The 25,657-nt window shown below is 38.6% G+C and overlaps 1 protein-coding gene, 1 long non-coding RNA gene and 2 other non-coding genes across 12 annotated transcripts in view; 3 read left to right on the top strand and 1 right to left on the bottom strand.

The window, feature by feature from the left end:
- Positions 1–25,657, bottom strand: part of DNM3 (dynamin 3) — a 170,357-nt gene that overhangs the window by 91,874 nt on the left and 52,826 nt on the right. The gene's annotated exons all lie outside the window — the stretch shown is intronic.
- LOC140684631 (uncharacterized) lies at positions 16,458–19,135 on the top strand. Its single transcript, XR_012057183.1, has 2 exons — positions 16,458–18,494; positions 18,795–19,135. It is a non-coding gene; the product is annotated as an uncharacterized lncRNA (long non-coding RNA).
- Positions 18,596–18,723, top strand: MIR199-2 (microRNA mir-199-2). Its single transcript, NR_049722.1, has one exon. It is a non-coding gene; the product is annotated as a microRNA mir-199-2 (primary transcript).
- Positions 24,536–24,627, top strand: MIR214 (microRNA mir-214). The gene has a single exon (NR_049141.1). It is a non-coding gene; the product is annotated as a microRNA mir-214 (primary transcript).

The raw sequence follows: 25,657 nt of genomic DNA on the forward strand, positions 1-25,657 counted from the left end.
GGGTGAAACTCTAAAAGACAGAGAGAGTGGTTACATGAAGTTTATTACTGAGGCAAACACAGCCGATCTCCTCAGCACTGCTTGAACTGTGACACCTGAGAACTGGACCAGCTGTGATGCTCAGCCCCTCACCCTGAACCTCCATCCGTAGAGTTGCATCCAACCTCAAGATTTGAATAAACTCTTTTAGTCTTCTTTCCTTCTTAAAGTTAGGAAATCATACCCCAGACCAACCCACGTTACAACTTGAATGAAATTCTTTCAACATCAAGCACCTGAGAGTCGGGGAACGTCAGATTTATAGCTGCACACAGAACCTCTCTTCTGCTCCATGTGTGTAGGCATTGTGATTAACTATCTGATGCCGTGATTGTGCCCTGCTTTTCTCCAGGACTCCTGCCTCATTCACTGTGCAGAAAGCACATACAAGAGGAGGGAATTACATTTATACAAACAACAATAAATCTACTATTTCCTAGCTTCTGAATACTTGACTTTGCAAACAATGTTCCTTTCATGTGTATTTCTGGTTGTAATACTTGTACAGCATACACCTAAAACATTGCAACAAACTGATTGACAGTCTTGTCTAAGAGTACAGAATCAATTTTTGAAACCTACTCATTTTATGGATGTAACATTTGCAAAAACTCTCATTTCATGGTTGCACTATCAAGCTTATAAAAGTCATATTTTCCACACAATAGAGGCAGTGTAAAAATTAAAACAAGCTGCAGACTGATTGACCAAGTTGTCTGAATTATTCTCTTTCTTCCTAACAATGAACTGTGCTCTCTGAGCTCCAAGTAAACAATTAAGAAGGGTGGGGGTGGAGGTTGCAGGGCAACCTATAGTAAATAGCATTTTAATTGCACTGTTACAAAAAATACAAGGAAAATGGAAACACATCAAATAAGTCCAATTTTCCCTTTAAAACCCTTGGAGCTGTTTTAGTAAAGCAGAAGCTCTGAGCTGCAGGTGAGGGCACAAATCTTACCCAGCACAACTTGAAAGAAAAACAGAAAGTAGCTCATACAAATTTCTGGAATCATGTCTTCTAAGGCAGTATAAAGTAGCCTTTATACCTGAGTTAGGCTATCAGAGCATCAACTGCTATGATAGAAGAAACCCAGTGCACACTGCAGTTGCTAGCTCAGCAGGTGGCACTGGATAAATACACACATGATACTTTTACTCCATAGCTCCTAAACAGATGTCCAAAAGCACAGCTTATTAAGCTGGTTCTGTTTAAAAAAAAACCACCCATAAAAATAGTATTGAAAGGTCCCATATAATCAGGTCTCATTGGTTTCACTTTGAGAGCTCATGGAGGAAAATTCTTGCCAACTCAGCTAGGGATCTCTGCCACACCTCCTAAAGTCACATACATCCTGCAGCTCTGGCTAAATCTGGCTCGCTCACCTCCTTTAGCCACTAGGGTATTTTGTAGTGGGCAGAAGCAAACAGAACCTTGCAAACCACTGTTTGTCCTTTACTCTCTCATAGCTGTGTGAGCAAATAAGGCAGTGAGCATTAGAATGCAGTAAAATTAAAATCTAGCCCCCAAATATTCATCACTAAGAAGATTACAAGTAGAGGTGTGACACCTCCCTGAGTATCCATCTCCTCTTCTGGTTGCTTTCCATGCTGCCCAAGGCTTGAAAGAATTCTTAAACTTTGCCTTTGACATTAGGAAGAAACTGGCAAAAGGTCTGAAGGAAATATCCTCAGCAAATTCAAGATTTTTCACTAGACAGAATAAACACTTCAACTAAATTTGGTTTCTCATTTCTATTGGAAACAGGTAAGCAAGTCTTCAATTCTGCCATTCATTCAGGAATTTTCATAGCATGGCTTACAGTGAGTCTTAATGGAGATGGAAAGCAGATTGCAGCCTTTTCCAGTGAAATGTGACTTTATTACAAAAGCTGTATGGAAGCAAGGAGAGGTTTCTGTTAATGTACATAACCATGATTTAGCAATGCCCTCAATACATAATATCTACACTGAATGGCACAAACAGGATCATTCATTTTCAGAAGTTGTAAGAGATAATTCTAGGACAGAAAAGCAGTATTTTTCCCCACATGCACACTAGAGAAACAACTTTGTTTCAAAGTTAATATTGTTCAGAACAATATTAGCAAACCCCTGTGAACAGCAAGTAATGAATACACAGAAAGAGCCTCTAAGACTAAGCCTTAATTGCCTGTGGGAGTGTTCAATGTCCTTCACCTGCTCAAACCAGTTCAAGGTATATTCAGGTACAGCAGACACAAAGTGCCAAATTTAATGATCTGTGTTTCCACACAGCAGAAGACAGAATAACATTCCTTCCTGAGCAGCCACCCTGAGCAGCTGTGACTGAAGGGTTAACTCAACACCAGCACCTTCATTTTTGAACCAGAGAACAAAGTCTTCCAGCACACCTACTCCAACCTTTGATGCTCTTTCAGCATCTGACACCTGCACTTGCACCACAAGCCCTTGGAGTACTTAGCTGCTATTGCCAAATTGAATTCTTATCATTGAATTCACAATCATCATACAAAGGTTTCTGGGAGGCTGCCAATATTATTGAGGCTCCTTATGGATTTTCTAACAACATATGCTGAGGCTCCTAGTGCCACCTGTTCAGGAGACAATGTCCACCACAGAGCCTCTCCCTCCCCAACTTTCCCTTCCCAAGCTTGTTGTCCTCCCCACTTCTCCATCCTTCCATCTGATAGCGTTTGCTCAGCACCTTTGCTGCTATTTTGCCTTTACTGACATTGGCTCCACTTTCCCTTTCTGCATAAAAACATCCAAAGGTTCACAGAAATAAGAACTTGGAGATTTAGCAAATCTTAACAAGATGAGGCTATTTCTATAACATTTACTCCTACAAGACATACTGAACAATTTAATTGCCTCAGATCAGATGCCACTATTATTGCAAACCAAGTCACAGATTATCTTGGGGAAGGTAATTAGGGATAAACAAATGGAACACAGTTATGATTCACCTATGCAAAAGAATTAAGATCAATCCCACAAAAAAAATTTAACACAACTCGGTCAAATAAGCATGTTCTTATATACAAGAAAACAAAATTCATTAATAGTATTAAAGCTATATTAAAAGAATGATACACCAACACTTCGATAAATAGCAGGAGTGGAACACGGTGTAAAATACCAGATTCTACACAGAAGACTATGAATTGGGTACACATTTAATACCTCTCCCTGATATTATTTTCTGATACTGTAAAGTAAGGCCTCATTTCTAACTTCCTGGTTCTAAAATGTTTTTCTTTAACTATATGCACATACCCTATGTAAAAGAAATTTACCTTAGTTTTTTGGCCCTTAACAGACATATTTAGTAATTACTTTAAAATATTGACATTTATGAACAGTAGTGAAGATAAATATAACCTTTATGCAAAATTCTGTGGGAGATTTAGACTGCAGCAGGTGAATTACACAGGCATGATTTCCACAGGTTCCTCTTCAGAGGAACCTTGTTCTTTCCAAACTCAACTCCATGTGGCATAGAAAGGTCACAGATTCTGAAAGATTGGCCCCAATCTAACAGTTTTCCCTTCTATATGACCAGGTAAATGCAAAGCAACAAAACAGAAGAATAAAATGAAAAATAAAAACCAGATGCTCATCAGAGTATTCATGGATTAATGGGTAAATGGTGTGAGACTAGACTGGTTCTGGGGAGTAAAGGGACTGGGTGCAGAAAGAATTGCAATATTAAACCTTCCAGAAGCAATTTTTTGAAGATCATGGCTTGCAGATACAATAGTGGAAGAGGGAAAGTCACTGGGGGAAGGAATTGAAGGTCCCCTAAGTCAGAGATTGATAAATGGTGATAGTAACAGTTCAAGAAACTGAAAGATGACAGAGGAATGGTTTCGAAAACACAGATGGGAAAACACAACCTTCAGGCCACATGATAAAGGAGACTCCACTCAAGGTCCAAACCAGAAGCACTAACTGGTAGATAATATTCTAGTCAGGCTGGATCCAAGCATCATCTCTGTAAACCTCTTGTCCTGAGACAGAGGCAATATATTCTATAAATACTTTTTTTCCCCCCCGTAGCTGTTTAAATGCAGGACTTCTGAGAGTTATCATAAAGGGGAACACCGTGGGAGATTCTGTGGGACAGAATTCAATCTTACAGCCTATACAACATCCCTTTAAACATAAACCATCTCCCCTTGCATAATTCCCTAGTGTGTCTTGCCTAACTTCAAACATTCTCTACTACCTGCTTTTTTGCTACTATTTGATCACAGCCCCGAACAAACACTTTGCATTCCATTTCAACAAGTTCTTCTGAAGGCTTTACAGAAAAGAGAAAGAACCCAAAGTAAAAATAATTTGCTCAAGGTCATATAAGTTTATGACAAAGACAAGACCAAAAATCTTGATTCAGTCTTCACTCCAATCATACTGCTTATTCTCACCATGTTATCAATAAATAATTGAAATAATATATTAATATTATTATATAATATTAACATAATATAAATAAATAATTTAATTCTTCAGAATGTTTCCAGCACTGATGTATTATGGCGCTTCCTAGCCATCTCTCTTCCTTGAGTTAATGCTTTTTCAGCATACCCTCCTGTGAATGGAATCATTATCATTGTGTCTCTAAGTCTCCAAATCTCTAATGAAAAATTACCATCTTGTTAAAAAACAACCAAACCAAACCCCCACTGGTTTCTTCATTATACAAAGCACTGTGCACATCCACAGGTGTAGCCTCAGCCCAGGGTTTGTGCAGACCTCACACAAGCCTCTCTCTTTGGAGTATCATTTGCAATTCCTTCCCTGACTTTTGCAGCTTGCTGTAAGAACAGGTTGGTTTGAGGGGCTGTGTGGTGGCTGGGAGCAGAGTGGCACTGAGTTAATGAGCAGACTGAGTAATCCATCACATCCACAGCTGCTGTGGTAATCCCTTCTCAAGTAATTCAATATTGCCTTTATGCTCTACTATCTCTCTGTCTCCTGTCACTGCTCACCTCATTTCAACTCCTATGTTATGATTCTATTCCAATTGCAAGAGATGTGCAGTTTTTAGAAAAAGAAAGCTGCTGCTGTAATAAACAGACAATGAACTGTGGCCATGAAGAGAAATAGTCTCATTACATGGAGATTTATGCAAACTTGCCCTCTTGTACAGGAAATTTTCTATCAGCCTTTCTATGAATGAACAAAACACTAACAGCTCTGGAATTGAATGCACAGTATATTTAAACATAACTGAGACTCCAAAACAGCAGCATATTGACTTTAAATAACACCTTGTGGATCTTCAAAGTCAAGAATGGAAGGACACCGCCAACAATGCTTTTTTTAAAGTGCTCATGATTGTTTTTCCTAGTCAAGGCAACAGTCTGTCAATACCTCAGAGTATGCCAAATACAAAGTATCAAAACAGGAGCTTGAATTATGAACAAAAGCTAAAAAAACACCACAAATATTTCTCATTGGGCGGAAAGCATACAAATAAAATTTCAGATAATTCAAATACATTCAAACAGCTACATTTTCCACACAAAAACATGTTTGTCCCTAGCTAACTGGAAAACTTCAGACTAAAGACAGCATTTTTATTTATCCAACCTGAAAAACAGAATATTTCCCATCCCTCCAACATTAAGGGACCCAGTAGAAACTAAAACCCAAATGAGATTCTGTGAAACAATGTGCAAGCCAAACATCAATGGCAAATATTTTTCTTATAGCAGTATCTAAATGCTGTAACTTAGGGTCACATCTTTATATGGAGATTTGGATGCACACAGAGGCAATCAATATTTTTAAGTGCTTACAGTTTAAAGACACAAGCAGAAAACATTAAATGGGAATGAACTATACCAGACAAACATATTTTACAAGGATTAACAAAATTTTGTTAGAGTTCTTTGGGATTTTGATGAGGTATGTTTACATATTATACTGTAGTAATCAAAATAAGATCTTGCTTTGTCAATAAGACACAAGCATACAATTATTACATCTCCTGTCTACTCAGCACTTCACTATTACATAAATTAAAGTATCCTTTTTACCCCCTCTCAGTGCAAGGTTTTGACAACATCAACCCCAAATCACTCTGCAGTTTCTCTCATAGGACAGGAATCTAAGTGCATTTTTAAAAAAGAGCCAATACAGGAATCAGGTATATATAATTAATACCTTTTTGAGGAAGGAGAGGACGGAGAGGATGGAGAGGACGGAGAGGAGAAACAATTCTCTCCTGTATTTGATGTTCAGGAGGTAGGAATTCAGAGTTACATTCCACTGAATCACATTTCCATTTTTTCTTTTCCTGCTCAGAATTCAAATATCTGCGAGAAATTTGAGTTGTGTGACACTGACAGAACAGCAGAAACATTCCCTGGCTTTTCTGACTTGCTTTTTGGTTAGGCCCTTATGTGCCTTTAGGTCTTGGCTGTTAATTGAATCAAGACAGATTTCAGCCAACTGCACAACAGCAGCATCATCAGCCTGCAATCCACTCAGGCTCTCAAAGGTCCTCCATGGCTTTTGTGAGCTCAGGGCCTCTTTGGGCAGTTCTTCACTCTTTAACGTGTGTACTGTCACCTGTTCTGAGCATTTCTACTGCTCAGAAGCTACTTTAGTATTCTGGTAACAGATGAAAACACTGTAAGTCTCTTTAAAGAGATCTAGAAACTGAAACTGATCCTTCAGCCTTGGTTAATCTGTGAAGCTGACAGGAGGTGCAGAAACACTCCTGACTGTCTGCAATGTTCCTTTATCATAGTGCTGTTATTTTTCAAGACTTCAGATTTAGGCATTCTCCTTGGAAATCTAAGAAAACTGGACATAGGGATTCATGTCTTTTGGTTAATTTTCACTACTACCCTGGCCAAATTAAATTCTTTACCATGCTGTTACACTGATGTATAACACAGCCTGAAATCACTGGCCAAATCTGGGTGTTTCCCACGTGCACACACATATTGCTGAGCTCCTGGTAATTACTATCGAAGAGTTCCATTCTGTACAGCTTCCAAAAAGTCCAAGAAAGAGAAGAACTTCACAACTTCTCTTTCAAGCCAGTTACGTCCTTCACTCACAGACCTGAAGTACAACATACCCAATGTATGAAAAAGCTCAGCTCTGTGTAAAGTGTACTCTGTTTTATTCGTCCTGCAGCACTCCTTTTCCCAGACTCTGCGCAAAAGCCAAGGGATTACCTCGGCACTGAAGAGTCTCACGGAACGTTTAAAAACTGAACTTCTGTTCAAAACTAGGCAAAAAAATCTAAATCGTGAGACTCCGAGGATATCTACTGCACTGTTTTCAGAGATGGTGAAATTTTCCACAACTCCACAGCAGCTTAAGATGTTTTGAACAGTATCAGACACTAGTGCAGACTTTAGTTCTGTGTGCTGTGCTCATCAAGACCTTTATTGTGATGCCTCTCCTGTGCTACAGCTCTATCAGCTCAGCAGCCTCACAGATCTTTGATATCAATTCAATTCACTAAGACTTAAATTAACACATGTTCCAACATATTCTATACAAATTGTCTTCTTTCTATATAGAATCGTACATGAAATTATAATGCTGATCAAATTTTTTCTTCACTTAAAAAAAAAAAAGGAAACCACACTCCTTTCATTTTAAGCTCCATACTATTCATCTAGCAGTTTGTTTCTCTCTCCTCTACTAGCAGAAAATATAATACAGGAAAAGATTTAAATGAAAAACAGATCTGTGTAGTGAATTGCATATGGTTTCCATTTTCCTCCATGCAATGTTTCATAGAGAGTCAACGAAGAAATCCCTCCCACAAATCCAGATCTGAAGTCCACTTTCAGAATCTTGTCAGCACAGGAGTTAGGAGACAACTCTGTGCATGAAAATGCTGCAATCCGTCTGTGCTCTATCTTGTTAGGGTAAATCATTCCTAGAAAGTACCACTGGATCTAGGTAATAAATCAGTTTTTAGAAAATATGCACACTCAAATGATGCTGGCTGTGTCTGCGTGAACCTGCTGGTTTCAGGCATACCAGGTTTGGTGTGTAGCACACAGCTTGCTGCATTTTACACCTCTCTGCAGCAGGGTTTTCCAGCACTAACAACTTTATACTTAGTTGACATTCTCCATGCTAAACTAAACCCAGCCAATAAATACCACTCCTGCCAAAAAGCCTCCATAACTATGACATTCCATCAGCTTTCCTTGCTGATTTGAGTAATTATTTCCAAAGTTTTTCTGATTTTGTTTACATAAAACTCATCTTTTCCTCCTATTCCTCATAGCCTGAACTATTTTTTTCCTCTTGCATTCTCAGCAGTTCCTGGTGATATCCAAACACCAAGGCAAGCGTGCCATGTTTCTATCAGACACCAAAGGAGGTTTACAAAGCAGGAGGCTCCTTCTTTCCCACTCTCTGGGGGTTTCCATGTCAGGGAATGAGAATAAAAGTCAAGCTGCTGTTTCTCAGATGCTTTGTTGTTTCTATGAGTTAACAACTGTTTGGATTTCACTCCTTTTAAAGATTGACTTTAAGTGGGGCATGAGTGGGATGCAAAAATAAAATAGAAAATCTGGAACACCTCTTGTACTTTCTCAAGGTAAAAGTCCAGGTAGGAGGGGATGTTTGTGTAGAAAAACGTTCCCAAATACAGTAATTAGTGAGCACATCAGAACCACACAGCACTGCTCCCTGGAAAGACAAGACACTAAAGTTCTGCTTAGTTGCAAGATGGAAGCAAAGACCAAGTTTAGCAAAATGTAGCAAAATCCTATCTGACCTTGCCTTTGAGAGAATGTGCAGCAGTATGGGATGAACACATTCTGCCTGACAGACACAGCCTCTGCTGTAAGAGGTGCTCAGCATCTGTGCACTGACGTGCCTGCTCAGAAAAATCCAGAGCACAGATGTTACCTGGTTTGTAGGTCTATTTCTCATGGAGAACTGTGGGCTGAGAATTCTTTAACATGTTACAAGAAGAAAAGGAAGTTTTGTTCATTTATGCCTCCTTATATTTGCACATATGAAAATGAAAAATGCTACACAGGGAAAGAAGCAGTCAGTAGAAAACTCACAAAAAATGAAAAATATTAATATAGAAGAAATTACTTCTTTTTTTACACCTATTAACATGGAAAACTATCTGTATAGCACCACGTGTTCTCAAATCATGCAACAGAACTGGCATCCCCTTATTAGCTCAGTTCTACCTGGTACTTCAGACCTTCACATCCTTGAGAGCTGACCCTAAAACCCAGCCCGGTCAGGGTGTTGAAAAAACCTGAGTATTCAAGGTTTACAATAACACCTTCTAATCCCAGAGTTTTCCCACTAAATTCATGTCCAAACAAAGCCAAACTTGCATGAACAAACCTTTCTCTTAGTTATTACCATTACCGTGCAGTTATTTCTAATTAGTTTTCCCCAGCTTTATTAAGTTTTCACCATTCCAAACACTGAATTTGCTTTCAGAAAATTCTCAGATACCTGACAACCCTTCTCAGTTTACTAATTTTTACTGTGAAGTCTACAGTAAAATATTTTCCTTGTTGCCAAAAACTATACAGATCTACCACTCTACTTGTGGAGGGAAGCTGTGGGATAACCCAGGACACCTCCCTGGTGTTTTCAGCCAGTCCTGGTCTACATAGTATAAAAACTGGAAACCTTCTTCCTCTGTGCATTAGAGACTAACACATCTAGTAACAATTAGAACACTTGTTGAAGTAGTCCAGAAAAAAACATAAGAGAGGTACTGGAAAATAATATTGTACTACAAAGTCTTTTGAGTTTTTTTAATACGCATACCAGGTATACAAACTTTTTTCAGGCTTGTGAACTCTGCTTGGTTGCAGAATTTCAGGGGCATAGTTAGGCATCTCAGACATATAAACTCATCATTTTTCTGGTTCTCTCTTAATTTTACCCTTTTAACTGCATTTTCAGGTCTCACTCTACATGAATAGTGTTTGTGAATGATTTGCCAAGCAACATTAAAATGCATAAAATTGCTGCTTCTTCTGTATTTTCCACATTTCCCACATGACAGCCAACACGAGGCAATGTTTTGGTGCAGTGCTCAACCAAAAAATCCTTTTGTAAGGCTTTAGGAAAAGACACATTTAATAAACACCCCTTGCAGCTGGAGTAAAAGATGACAGAAGTTACTTAGGGAATTGAGACCAGAGCTGTCCACTTCATCCCTAAATTTCAGACAATCTTCAGAATATACTGAGATTGACATATCACAAAGAGAATCACTACAGAGAAGTGAAATACGAGCAATGATTGGGCAAGTTGACTTTGGGTGTTACCTATGGGAGCTGCCAGAAAGGGCTGTGGGTGGGTTGTTGGCTATTTTGGAGGTTCTGCTTTTCAACCAAGACCAGATCCTCAGGAAGTTAAGTGTTACACATAAAAGACTTGGATAAACTATTTGCTATCTCAGGCTGAAGTACCGAGTTGGACAGCAGAGGGGGTAATTCTATACATCCAAGGAAAAGCCATTCCATCAGCAAAAGGAAGGCCTGGGATGAAGATGTGGAGACTGTCATGAAAGGAACAGATCAATGTGCAGTGATGGCTGCTGTCAGTGAGAAACCACAGAGCACAGATCAGCATTGCAAGAACATGAAAGGAGAGAAGAATCATGAACCATCCCCCAGAAAAACATACTGAAGCAGTAACAGGGACTTCAAAGAACGAACACTGTTCCTTTTGGGGTTCTGCACTGCAAAGGTGAAGTTATTGCTTTGATTTCAAACAGTTAGATGGAGAGGGAATAACTTTCTGATCTCTAAGAGTGTGAACCAAGAGGCATCAATGGAGGTGTTTGTCATGACTAATACTTTTGAAGCATCCCCTGTATCTAACATGATCCACAAGGAAAGGAACTTCAATCAGCTCTTCAAAAGCTCTCCACAGTCTCTCCCACATGACTCTATCTCTCAAACTTTCAGAAAATTGTTTCGTTTTTCTGGAACTTACACAGGCATTTGAAAATGCTTAGTAATTTGAGAAAAGGAAACCACTGTGAACATAACAAGACTGAACTTCTGTTTTACTAAACTACTGGTTAGTAGCTACAGTGAGTTTAGGCAGTTGGATATTGTCAAACACTAAGAAATATCTACTAGGCCAACACAATGGCTCACAGGTTTTTAGAACACATCTTGCCTCAACTGCTAAGAGAACATTAGTAAAGCCACAATAAACAGACACCTTCCTGCACTGCATGTAAAGCTACAGCTATGGCAAAGCACTTAAACTTTAGATGTAAAGCAGAGAGGTGAAGTAAATAACAGAGAAAGTCTGTTAGTAGCTCAGCTTTATCAGAATTTTAAACTGATAAATCATTCCTTGCTTAGCTAAGAACAACCAACACATACTGCCACAAAGGCAGGACACAACCTCTCTTTTGGCTCCAGGAGCTCAAGTGACAAAAATTTCTGTTTCTTTTAATTGAGAGATACATAGAGTGGAAATGAAGAAGTTTGAAACCTTTCTTCCTAGGGGACATAGATTTAAAAAGCAACTATAAATAGGAGGGACAATATAAGAAAAATTATAACACTCTGTTGATCTGTTAACTCTGTTTCCCACATCTTCAAGAAACATATTTAATGTTTCAGGGAGGTTGTAAATTATGCCTGAGAGAACTATCATTCACCACTTCACATGAAAATTTTGCATAAATAGATCTCAAAATCTTTGAGCAATCAACAGGCTTTTAATTTGGCCCTTAATTCTAATTTAAATGCTTATGTCTACATAATTAACTCAGATAGCAAGAGTAGGTGACTAAATCTTCATCCCTACAGAAAAAGTCAGACATGACTACTCCTTGGATATCACTTATTGATCTTTGGAAACCAGATTTAGATTTCATAAAAGAGGATGAGTTATTCTGTCATGGATTTCATGGAGCTGCAGCAATGCGGCTTTGACAGTCACTTCTCCTCAGAGTTTACACCTCTGCACAGCACAAATGACAGATTGCTGCATCCAGCCTCAGGAAAGGAACTCACGGTTTCACATTCCACAACCTGGCTCATTATTGTTAAGTCTTTATCAAAAGCAAGAAATCTATTAATAAATTATGTTATGAACAGAAGTTTTGGCAAGACAAAGATGACATTTCATGCAGCAGTTAATATAAAGAGAGGATAATAGTCCTGCCAAAGACAATAAATACTAGAAGAAATGGCTTTCGGTTTTAGAGGCCCTGAGCAATATTGCTGGTGTTCATTTTAAGATCTGTTTCTACAACACAATTCCCTTAAGATTGTTCTTCAATGTGAAAAGGATGGATGTTTTTGTTTTGGGATCATTCACAATGTTGGAATTGCAAACCACAGGCTTGAACTGAGGTGAGAGTTAACATCACTTTGCCACTAATTTCTTTCAACTGCATCCTTCTCTTTTGTTATCTCCCTTCCCCCCACTAAAAAAATCTCCAGCATTACTATCGAAAATATACTCATGTAATAAATCATGTATTTGCTCTCACGTGACTGGTATTCATTAGAGTCAAAGATCTCCAAGATCTGCCCCCAGAGTGTATTATGTTACTGAAACATAGAAATAGCTGCAACACAAAGTTTTGCCAGAAAAAAACCCACAAAAGTAACAACAAACTGTCTCTCAGTTGGGCAGAAGAAAGAATGTTCATAAAAATACTTCTGAGGGGTAAATCAAACCCCAAAGTCTAATTAGACAAAACCAGCAGTTTAAACCAACAAGACACAGGATTTTAAACTAGAAACTTCTAGAAGTATACACTTTTTCCAGTCACCCAGACAGTTCTCTTTTCAAAGAGAATTTTTTCTAGAACAGCATTGAAAAAGAAACATAAACCACTACAAGTTTATCCATTCTATATTCTGGCTTTCGTTAAGCAGTAAACAACAGGCTCCTACATTCCCTCAAATGCACCCCCTTACTGTGCAGTTATTTTGCTTTACTGAATACTACAATCACTTTGTAGCAGAAGTGACATCTCCTGTGAGAGAGGCAATGCTTTTCCAGTGATGTGGTAACCTGACTGAAACATTTCAGCCTGAGTGGGGAAAAGGAACACTCGATTCAGCTGCACATCTGGGTTTTATAAAGGGTCCAAACGCTTAACACTAACGTGCTGCAGGGCTAAAACACAGTTGAGGAGATCACAGCAGTCAAGAAAAAGGACAGTGTTAATCCAGGGCATATCGTGCTCTTCACCACCGCTCTGAAAATTAACTTAGCTCAGCTAATTTTGCATCCCCACAAATTGTGTGTTGTGTATGAGTAAGCAATGACTAAGGAAATGTCAAAGCTATTCCATATCCTGTTCTTTTCCTAAAGAAAAACATGACAGGCAGGGAGGATACCTCCCATTAAGGCCACAACAATTCAACAAGGCAGCTATTTTTTTTTCACCAGGAATGAAATAACCTATATGGAATCTAAACATTGCCAGTCATTACAATCACTTGTTACCACTGTGCTGAGCACACGTCTCCCTCAAATTAATTTACTATCCAAATATAAGTTTAGAAATTCAAATATAATATATCATAATGTATTAATTTATGTATTTTATATTAGATATAATAAATATGAGCATGAGTGCATACCCACAATTTAAGCTGAAAAATGCACAGTGAGCACAAAGTCAGCTGTACATGAAAATACCTGCTCTGTACTACACTGGGTCTTTTCCAGTGTTTCAGATTATTCATTGATATATTTTGACCATGGCTAGAAAGGCAGAAAAAATACTGAACAATACAGACCAGAAAGTGATGCACATATTACAACCAGGGTGAATATAACCCAACTGCTGAAAGGGCAAAAAGAAGTGGCATCGATATTGAACCTGCTGTTGGGCTCCTCACAGCTGGGAGGACAGAAATCAGCAGTGGCTCTCTATAGGTGTCCACGTCAGAGGTGCTGAATTGTCCTCTGAATACACCAAAGGTAAAGGAAACATGGGCTCCTGAATGTGGTTATGAATTTCATCTCAGATATCCAAAATAGCTGGACTGAACCCTTCCAGCTCTGCCTTCTCCCCATTTGTGTCTCTCCCATAAACCTGAAAAAAGTTTCAGACAAAGCATGTAGAGCAGAAATGTGGAATTGTGCAGAGAAAAGATGAAAGAGTAAATATCCTAAACCATCCAAACTACACGTCTGATAAGAAGGGAGAGGACAGGGGGACAAGTCACCAGTCCATTATGTGTCACAGGAACAACACAACAGAGGGACATTAGGCTGGAACATTGTCCAGAGCTGTACTAAACTAATTTATAAAAGATCAAATCACTGCAATACTGAGACCAGACTGCCTGGAAAACTGTGCAGCACACAGACGTGGCTCTGAGCAGTCCTATAACCTTCACAGAGGGGTCCCAACCAAAGGGGGCTTCAGTTAGCACTGCTAAACTCCTGCCAGCCTCACAGTCTTTCCAGACACCACAAATAATGCTAAAAACAACATATGAGGATGATGGGACAAGCTGAAAATGAGCACCACACTTCAATAGCATGTTCTCATAACAATGGACACAGCTACTTAAAAGCACAAATCATGCCTACATGCATTGGCCAGAAGGAACAATATTGCTTAGGGACAAATGTTCTTTTTTGTAAATTTAAAATTAAAAAAATGAGTCTGATCACAGTGGAAGACCAAGAAACAACAGGCTTGCAGGACTGCATTAGGCCTTGCCCAACCATAAGTGATATTCATTAACAGAAGGGTCACAAACAAGAATCAGATACTCTCACCTCATGTGCTGCTGCTTCCTCCACCCTCACTTCTTCTGTCCCATCTCCTCCTCTCCGTTATCCCCATCTCCTCCTTTCATCTATACCCCAAGCATTCTGCATGAAAGTGAATACAACTGAGACTGTTTGCATTTGTTCACTCTCACTGGCATTTAATAGACCCTGGAGGTAGTTTGGCAGCGGTTTTGTGCTCTGATGGCAATGACAGCCTGCTCATACTGTTGCCTGTATCATATGCCTAGCTATTTTTAATCCTATAAAATCATTATTTAGTTTATTCAGCTCCAAAAAGGGTTAACCTTTGCTGCTGTGCAAAACCTTTGCTATGTGCAAAAAAAGCTACAGCAAATCGTGGCAGACAATTTTCTCCTTGAAAATTTCAAAAATAGCTATGTACAATTGCCTGCTATTATTTCAACTCATTTATCAGCTGCAGACACTCACTTACTCTTCTGGAGTTCCCTGCATCATATCTAGTGCTTTTACAAAGCAGAGATACAAAATTTACAATTCCCCAGACACTTTCTATGGTAACTTTTTAGTGCAAAAAAAGCACACTAATGGCAGTTCAGCCACTTCACCAAGTAAATGCAGTCTGGGATGTTTTACAAACAAGAAGCACACAGCTCCTGTACTACACACACACTTCATGACCATTTCTAAGATGTCCATCCTATTCAGTGTTTAGAATGGCCTGGCACTACACTTCTCTCTGCAGTGGTCTGCAGTGTCTGGAGAAGAAAACAATCCAGCAGACATACAGCTATTTTCTTTTTCATAGTGGTCCTCCAAATAAGCATTAATGAAGAAGCTGGACTTCCCAAAACCCTTCATTTCCTCCAAGTTGAAAATCAAAGAATATTGTCAGCTTGTAGAAAATAATTTAATCATGGGCCTGAGTTCATAGGCACAGCAGAACATCAGTATGATGATAAGCTCATGAAAAATTAAAGTTTATCACTACCTTTGGAAGGCACTTAGTATAAACTATGGGTAAGAGTTTATTACTGATACTGAGTGGAGCCTGCCATGCTGCTGCCGTGATGGCTGAAAGCACAGGACAGCCTCAGAAGCTGATTTGAAGCGGTTCAAATCCCGCTGTAGAGATGGGGAGCTATTCAGTGAAAGATTTCAAATATTTCAAATCTAGTCTCAACTTGGTATCAGAAGGAATGGAAATGTCAATTGGCTTTTTGGGCCTATTCCTTTCCAAACAGAAATCAAGTGGAAAAGGAGGGATTTGGTCAAAATATCTAAGACAGATGTATGTAAGCAGTTGAGCAGCCCTTAAGAAGGAAAGAAAAAGTGCATTAGAGGTCTGAATGGCTTTGCACTGTATTAGAGGTTCTCCCCAACAGGGCTTTAGCATCTTCCTGAGCTCCCAGAACAACCCAAACCCCCTGTTCTCCTTTATTCCTCTGAAGTTCTGCTTTTGCCAGGAAACAAAACTTAGAGGGAACAAATTTCCAGGCCACAGTGTGGGGAGCTATTCTGGTTCTATTTAACCATCTCAGGAAAAACTCAGAGACTAATGCTGCCACACTTGGCAGCAAGATTCCAAACTTGACTTCCCTCAGCCCTAAACCTGCTTGGCTCATTAATGTTTTGCCTTCTGTTTTATTCAGCCTACGTCCCTTTCTGCTGGTATGGAAAGAAGATCTCTGGAACGCTGTCTTTCCTTGACAACGTAATTTCTTGCTCTTGGTGACACATGCAGTAATTAATCTCTGACAGTTCCTCACTGGGGAAAATCTGACTACTCTACTGAGGGTCCCACTCACAAAAATCATTCCTCAGTCTTTCCAAAATTAGTGCCAAGTGGGAATACTATAAAAAAGCCAGTCCCTACACATGCAGTGATACACAGACAAGGAGCCCTCCTGGTTTATCCATGCTCTACTTTCTCCCTCACTGCAGTTTTTATCTTCAAAAGCCCTTGCCCACCAATTCACTCTCTCTGATACACTTGTTGCTGGTTTTAAGAAAGTGAAGCACACATCACATTAAACCTCTCCAAACCTTTACCTCTGCTAATTAAACAAGAAACCCCAGCACTGCTTGGACACGTTAGTCCCCTGTGACCCAAATGGGAGAGCTGGAGGGTGCACATTCTGAAACAGACTCTCAGTGCTTAGCCACCCCACAAAGCAGCCTGAAGGTCACTTTTGCTTTTCATTGGACTGAGAATCCAATTCCAACTCCCTAGCATCCAAGTTTGCTCCATTCATTCTCCCTGAAGTGAGAGAGCTCTGCAACCTGCCCTGTACACACCTCTAGGAGCTATGGCTCTCAGGAGCTGCTGGCACTTAGGGAGAACCAAATCATGCAGAAGTTATTTAGGACACCAGAGCTCACAGCACACGTTTAGATTTACATACATTCCTGTCCCGAAAGTTGGTGGAGATCTACCTATCAAGACACTGATATTTGCGTCAGAATTTCAGGCAGAAAAAGAACTGCAGGCACCAACTGCATCCATGCACACCCAGACACAATCTGCATATCCAGACCCAGACACAATCACCTCCAGGTTTGACCTGAGAAGAGCTAACTTGCTCTGTCAGCTGTTGTGTTAGACCGTGGGCTAAGGCAGATTTTAAAAAGTAAAAAACCCACACAACAAAACAAATCTAAGTACAACACGAATCAAGAGAATGAGTAACAAAGAAAAAAATTTACCGGAGAACAAGGCTGGTTGCCTGCAGGGAGAATATCTTAAAATCTACGGTAAAGTCATAGTTGGCAAAATTCAATAGATCTGGTAAACATCAAAGATAAAATTCAGCAGAATAATTCCACCAAGCACCATTAAAAGAAAAATGGGACCAGCAGGGTTACCAGTGAAAAACAATGCCAGGCCTAATAGCACTGATCTACCAGAAGCAATTTATTATGACACCAGAAATAGCTATTTTCACAGTGGATGCTTGAAATGAAAACTTTAAAGCTTCTTTAAGTCTTGAGCTATAGCAAAGTATTCAACCAGCCAGCCAAAATAGCTGAAGGGAAATAGGAAGGCCACATGTGGAACTAATTACTCATGTAGAGGCTATGACAAAGAACATTTCTCCAGACTTTTCATGGGGGCTTCACTTTCAGGAAGTAACTCTAATTACTGTTCAAGTCTCGGCAGCCTGCATGCCGCTGACAGTTCCAAGAAAAAATGAACCTATTTGCCCTTTTCTTGGTCTGAAATGCCAAAATAGAAAAGCACAACTAGAGTCATTAAAAAGAAAGAAAATAAGCACTGGCTTATTACACTAGCTTCCTGAGCAGAATCCTTTTTATAAATTCTGTTTTTCAGTCTTCACAAAAGAGCAAATTCTGCATCTACATTAACTCGCTCTCTGTTGGCTGCAGTGAAACTGTACATCTTGACTTTTTACAGCTTTTCCATACTGGGGCCCACTTCCTGCCCAGTTGAAGAAAAAAATCTGGCCTGAAGATGAAATGACTGCTTAACATTACACTAAAACATCTGGTACCATTTTATACACAGACCCATGTCTGAGAGCAGGCAATTCTAGCGGTCTCACCAGCGGCACAGTGCATACCCAAACCTCCCCAGGGTGACATCATCCCATATATGGACTCTCAGGCCCAGCCCTCCCCCTTTTCCTGGTCCTAAATTCATTGCCAGATCCCCAGTCTGCTGCAAATGTGCCACGTCAAGACTGGAAATCACAGCACTTCAGTGTGTTTCAGTGAGTGCTGCAGAGTGTGAGCGAGAGCCGAGCACAACCCGTGATGCAGGAAGGCAGTTTTTCCCCGAGACTAAAAGAGGATTTAAAATAAATAAATAGACGCGTCCGGAGATCCTGCTCCGTCGCCCCAGTGTTCAGACTACCTGTTCAGGACAATGCTGTTGTACAGTAGTCTGCACATTGGTTAGACTGGGCAAGGGAAAGCGGCGGCGTGGACTATTGGGGACGCAAGTTGCTCTTGCCAAGGAGAAGACACTCATTGCTCCTTTCAGATCTCATATCCAGTATTTTTCTTCACAGGTTTTGCACACTAGGGAATAAGAAACGCTAAGGGACACTGTGAAAAAGGAGGACTGCAGAATAAAGCGGGGAAGACATTCTGGTAAGGCCTGCTTTGGAAGAACACCTGGCCTATGACCTGGCGAACCTAGGTGACTCCCCTCCCCCCTTCCTCCAGTCATCACTGCAAGAAAGATGGAGCTCTGATGGTGCACTAAAAGCCATGCAAGAAATGAGAGAGGTATATTGCCTAGAGGTACACTGCCTAGAGAAGTGTACAACAGTAAAGCTAAAGTCGGTCATTTCTTTTTTATTAATTTTTTTAAATTTAAAATAAAGCTTTATTCCCAACAAATTAAAAAGGTAAATTTAATTTTTTTATACTTGAAGCTGTTAGTATAAATATTTAAGAAGTGTATAAATTTTTTTTCTTAGGCTCGCTAGAAGTATGTATTCTGAATAGCTCCTGTTGTGATCTGTGATCTGAAGATCAATTTTTTTAAAAATTATTTTTGCTTAAAGTAATAAAATACTAGAAAAGAATGCATGAATAATAGTTTATATTATTGTAAAATATATTATATCACCTCTGGGAAAATTGTACCTAGTTTTTATATGCAGTGAAACTTCTTTGCAAGTAACTTATGCTAGATATGCTAATGAAAACTGGGAGGGAAACTATAGAAAAACTAACTACTCCATGTTAGGCTTCTGCCATGTAGAATACAAAATCTTTGATTGTCAGGAGAAATTACCTTTTAAAGTTCAGGATGTGATGAAAAAAAAAATCACTTAATAAATAAAAGGGAAGAAAGAGCTTTCCAACCCAATACCTGGCTGGATATTGCATGGGAATGATCAGGACCGAATGATTGCTGCCGCTCTCATGTGTACTTTGAATTGCTGATAATTCTTCTACCATTCAAAATGATAAGTTACTTTGTCCTGAATCCCACTGATAAAAATGGAATTTGTAAACCAATGCAGAAGTTTGCTTTGGTGAATTTCCAGCTGTCCTGGTAGGGGGAAAAAACCCTCAGGCTGAATGAAATCCCCACGGACAAAATAATACAAAAAGTCTGGGCTGCAATTTGATACCAGCCGAACTCCAGAGTCAGCTCCCCTAAAGTTAACAGTAGTAGCAAACTACTGCAACCGGAAAAAAATCCCACCTATATGGTGCTCATTATTGCCAGGAAGGCTTGCAATAGCTGTACTGCAAAAAGAATTAGCATAAATATGCAGCCATTAATATTACAACCAGCCGATTTTGCAGAAGGTGCGCTGTATTTTAGACAGCCTTTATGCTATAATTTCTTTATTAAAAAAATCTGTATATTATGCTGACCTTTTCCATCGCTCCTTCAATAATCAATACAGGAGCTTTTGGGAAGAGCTGGTCAAATAGTGTTGGTGTGATGGTGCCTGGACTGGCTGCCTTAAAGCTTACAAAGCAAGGACTAGCACTATCATTTCCCTCTGCCTCCCAGCAAAACTTTTATTTTAATTAAAAAACTCTTTTTTAATATATATATACACTTGTAAGTTATTCAGCCTCTCTTCCTTTTTTTTTTTTTCAGAAGATTATTTTTAGGATTAACTTAGTGGAGTTTAATCCATTTTAGTATGAGTTGATGGAATTTTTATTCTCATTGTGATTTAAAGTGGAGTTACAACACACATATAAATGTGGTTATTAAGAAAAAAATCTGAAGCAATAGGAAGAAATCAAAGAAATGGAACTAGAGTCAAAACTGGCATTAATATTTCTCAATCTTTACGTATGATTGCTGTCTTAGGCATCACAAATCTGAAAAGTTTCATGACTTAGATTTTGCTTAAACAGTAGAAAAATGTTTCCAAATTTTGTTAAGAAACTCACTCAGTTTTGCTTTCAAGGGGAATATGATACGTTGCAATTTTTTTTTCTCTCTAATGCTTACTTTCAAAGCTACTTTCTTTTTTTTTTTTTTTTTTTTAGTTCTGATCTAGAAATTAAGGAAGGAAATACTGTTATCCAGGGAGTAATGGGCTCTCCATAGTGTTGCAGATAGCCTGTGTTAACTTTTGCTAAATAAGCAAGGACGATGGAAACGTATGGAACGAGTGTTTCTCTTATCTCCAGTCCACTATTTGCATTAATCTTTATTTTAAATGACCTTTCTGGATTTAGGAAGTGATTCCCCTCCCATACACCCATGACTCTTCAAAGTTACATTTTTAGACTGGAAGGCTGAGATCGAGGAGGCCCCCTTGGCATGGGGCTTGGAAAGGAGGCGGGGGGGACATGCAGAGTGCAAAGCAGCAGATATGGAAAGAAAGGCTGCATTGTTAGCAATGAATAAGGAAGTATATCGACCTCAGCTCAGTAATCAAAACATTTTCAAAGTGAATTAAATGATTCTGTGGTTCTTAAAACACTGTTGGTTTAGTTGAAACAATTTCTAGTTGATCATAGCCACAGAGAAGAGATTTCAATAATTATAAAACAAGATGCTTTAAACATGCATGTCAACAAACACAAATAGGCTGCATATAAATATTTCAAGAGGAAAAAAAAACCCAAAAAACAAAATACCACCAAATATTACTTTTTGTAATGAATAAAAAAAGAAATTAGCAGGACCCAATGCATACTAATCATGATGAGAGTTCTCTAAAGCCTGGACAATACCAATGCTTAAGCCTGTTGTATGAACGGATAAATATTACTATAAAATGCACATTAAAGCCAGTAGGAACATTTAAATAGGTGAGTGTTTCAATACAATAGACTTTCTTTCATCTTTAGGAAGTGCATTTTTTTAAGTGCACTCAAAAAAATTAAATAGGGAAGAGGAAGAAAATATTTCAAACCTTTTCTGACCATTCCTTTAATGTTAAAAATAAAAGGAAAAGAGAGAGAAGGGTGGGGGAAAGTCAGCCAACTTTACAGAAATAAATATAGATCAAATAAGTAGCCAAATTTGAAAGAAACTAGTTACTTTAAAAAAAAAAAAAACATGTCATTTGCCATCTTTCTGCCTTGTCATTAAGCTGCATGTTGTCTCCTGTATGACCATTGCCAGTGCTATTTAGTGCATCTGTATTTTCAGAGCATGAAGACGCTGCCACCCGCCCCACGCTCCTTGCCCCCCTTCCTGTACTATCACTGTGCCTCCAGACCACCCAAGTATCATTTCTAGATGGAAAATATTATAACCAAAATAGCAAAATACCTGCAGAAAAATTCCAGGCTTCTACATTGAATGTGCATTATAATCTTTCATTCAAAATCTATTAAGCAGATTGGAAAATGAAAAGCCCTAAACTTTAATGTGTTGGGTTTTTAAAATAATACATTTTAATCAAGAGCGTAACTTTACTTTTAGTTGTAAAAGGCTTTGCTTCCTGAACTGTACTTTATTTAGGGAAAAAAAATCTTAATTGAAATACTATTAAGGGTCAGGATTAAACCTACAAAAAGACAGGAAATGCCAGAGTTAAGAATGAAACTTTCCTGAATTATTCTACTGTAGTTCTGTACTGCATTTTACACAGCATTGCAAAGCAGTATCTAAAAATAACAGCCTTCCCTTAAATAAAGAGTCCTGCTCACAATTGGAGGGAATACATATCTCAATTCAGTTTCCAAGGTACCAATATTTAAAGTCAGATCCTTAACATAGATTTCCGTAAATATAATATTGGCGATCATGAGATTTTTTTTTTTATTATGAGTATTCTAAAATATTCTCAAGTCCTTTACTAACTCAGTGTGTCAACCAGACATAGCACACAAAAATGTTAAGCCCTTTAAGCAAGTTAACTACAGTTTCAAGGAATTTCAGTTTTTAAATGAAAATCAAGTGGAGATATTAATCTAGTCATGTCTAGCAGCACCCAGTGAATTAACTGAAGGGAAAACAAACTTGCCTCTGTTAAGATGTAAAGCTTTTTGCTGATTCTTTGATGAATTCTCCTTGTGTACAGTTTTTAGAAAGACAGCACAAAGTTTCCACTTACGATTTTCCTCCCAGCACAACCTCCTGACAGTTGTTAACCGAAAATCTATTCTAGAAAATCCATACTTCTGCTATTCCAATATTCTGTACTACAGGTTGCCAACAACTTTGACTGTACAATTCTTTGTTATTTCAAGAAGGATCCATAACACAGAAAGTCAGACTTAATTTTCTTCCAGACTAAAGATTTTTCATTTCTTTAGCAACTAAACGCAGGAGTTAAATCTGATTAAATCTATGAAACAATCAGTGTATTATATCTATTTTAAAAATATTATAATTTTCCACTCCTGTTTTTCTTCAAAATGGTAAAGCAGGCAGCAAGAAATGGAAAGTTAAAACATACACTTAAAATTTTACTTTTAGCTATAAAAATTTAAGTAAGCATTTTATAAAGACAAAACATTTAATGCATTGGAATTAATTTTTCATCTCTGAATTAATTAGCCATTTTTTGTGGTTGATTCATTTATTTAGGAGATCTTATTCCACCTTGTTACGTTCAAGGAAAATGTTATTCATATAATTGATAAACTTAACGTGTATAGTCAATTTGTATATTAACTTGAATGCCTATTATTCTTTACAGCAAAATTATTAGAGAAAGAACACCTGAATAATTACATATTGATGTATTATTAGTTTAATATAAAACCTCAGCACTATCTCCACCTTTAATCTCTGGTAATTTATTATCAGTTTTCAGGCTGGACTTAAAATTGTTTGGCTGCTATTCTGAATAGGGTATGTTTGAGAAGGGTTTGAAAGCACAACTTTGTTGCTTACCTATGGTGGCACTAGCGAGCAACAGGGATTCAAGAACACCATTACAAACCAGAAACATTTAATCTGTAGAGAAAATTAATACAATTATTCTTTTCCCCCTTTAAGGTTCCAACGGGTTTTGTACCTTCTGAAACAATACCCCAGAACTGTGTCAAATGTCACTGCAAAGTTGGATTACAGTCACTGTGTGTAGAGACAGTGTATAGAGAAAATTCAGCAAAGCAGCACATCTTGTGATGTGAAATGATGCTATTTACATGCTTTTGATCTCTAGTATAGTCCATATTTGACTGAAAAAACTTACCGAAGTTTTATGAGGTCAATATACCTTGTCAGAAAGTACAGATTTTGAGACAAAGCAGAATTTAAATAACATGCAGACCAAAATACTAAAAGGAATATCATACATGTACAGCTATCACATATTAGCAAAATTGATCCACAATGCAAGCAGTTTTCTTTCCAGCACATTCCCTATAATCGGGTTAATGTGCAAGTTGCAGCCTCCATTTATACAGAAGGATTTTTATTTTTAACATCCCAGATTATTGTACTTATCTGCTCCTAGAAAATATGCACTGTATAAACATATCCTTTATCTTGAACTTCAGTATTTCTTTGCTTCCATGAAGAGTAAAAACATCTGGTTAAATTACTATGTGTGAGTACAGTGTGCAGGCAAAACTCTGTACAAATTGCATATAAAATAAACCACGACTTCAGTTCTTTTTGCTTTTCCAAACGTTCAGTGTGAGCAGTCTGTCGAAACTGCATCCCTGATATGTGTCAGCACAATGATAACTCATGTACCAAGCTTCTTTTCTGAATAAAATCAAGTTCTGTTCTTGTTCTGCAGCTGCCAATGTTTTAAAGTTTAATTCTGTTATGTGTGTTCCCCCCAACAAACACCCCCTAAAGTGGACTGGCACAAAGTGTTGCACAGCAGCGGCGATGGCTCCAAGGGACTGGCTGGACGGAGTTGTCATGTGTCTGCCTGTCTACACTTGCTGTGCAGAACATCCTCTCACCTGTACAGCAGGCACAGACAGGCAGTCGCATGACAACCCAGCCTGAGGGACAGCCGCCAGTGGGACCCCGCTCTGACAGCCCAGAGCATCTGCAGCACCAGCTCCAGCCAAGAGTCGCTCTGGACCTCAGACGGCCAGTCAGTCACCAAGCCCAGAGTCAAAGCAGCACTGCCTGTCAAGTACAATAAAACCCACTGCTGAAATTGTTACTGTGCTTCCTATAGTACTCTTTTCCTAGTTGTTCTCACAAGCTCACTAACAGTAAGTTGGATTTATCCGCAGCCCTGCGGCACAGCCGTGTGTTCTGTCCTCCCGTTTGCTTCCCAGGCATCGCTCCATTCTTGCTGTATTAAACCCCCCGACATTCCTGCTCGCCACAGAAGCCAAGAGCAGCTTATTGTGTGGCAAGTTCATTCTGTAAACATACACAATGTCAGACCTTAGAGGGAGCTTCTCCCCTTTCCATTCTTCCACCTCCTCCCTCATTTTTGTAAGTTCGCTCTCAAATCTCACATCATTTTGCAACTGGGAACAAACTGTGAAATTATAATACAAACTGCGTCCATCACTGGTGTTGACAATAGTATCATTTACTATTGAAACAGAATGGAAATATTTTCTTTGGAAATAAGACTACAGGAGATTTTTCTCCATCAATGTAAATTTCACGTTTTTATAAATTCTAATCCTAGAGTCCAGCTTGGCATCCTTAGCACAGCAATAATGCCAGTGAAATCTCTGGATGCTTTAGAACGAATAATAAAATCACATTCTATGACCATGCACCATAACAAGCTACACCACTTTACAAATGGCATCCATATCTTTACAGTAAAGAGGTTTTTTATTCACAAGATAGAATGACATTCCACATTCCCAAAAATCCATTTCATCCTAATGCAGAAGTGGCTAATTCACAAACTTCAGATTTGCAGGTTGACTCTCAAATGAACCTTAGTTAATGCTACTAAAAATATAGTAAAAACTAAGAGCTGAAATGCTTAGATTTAATAATTTGTGTGTGTAGGTATGCCTTATAATGCTTCAGCTAGGATTACAAGGAATA

Source organism: Taeniopygia guttata, chromosome 8 (genome assembly GCF_048771995.1).
Source record: "Taeniopygia guttata chromosome 8, bTaeGut7.mat, whole genome shotgun sequence".
In the NCBI taxonomy this organism is placed as follows: Eukaryota; Metazoa; Chordata; class Aves; order Passeriformes; family Estrildidae; genus Taeniopygia; species Taeniopygia guttata.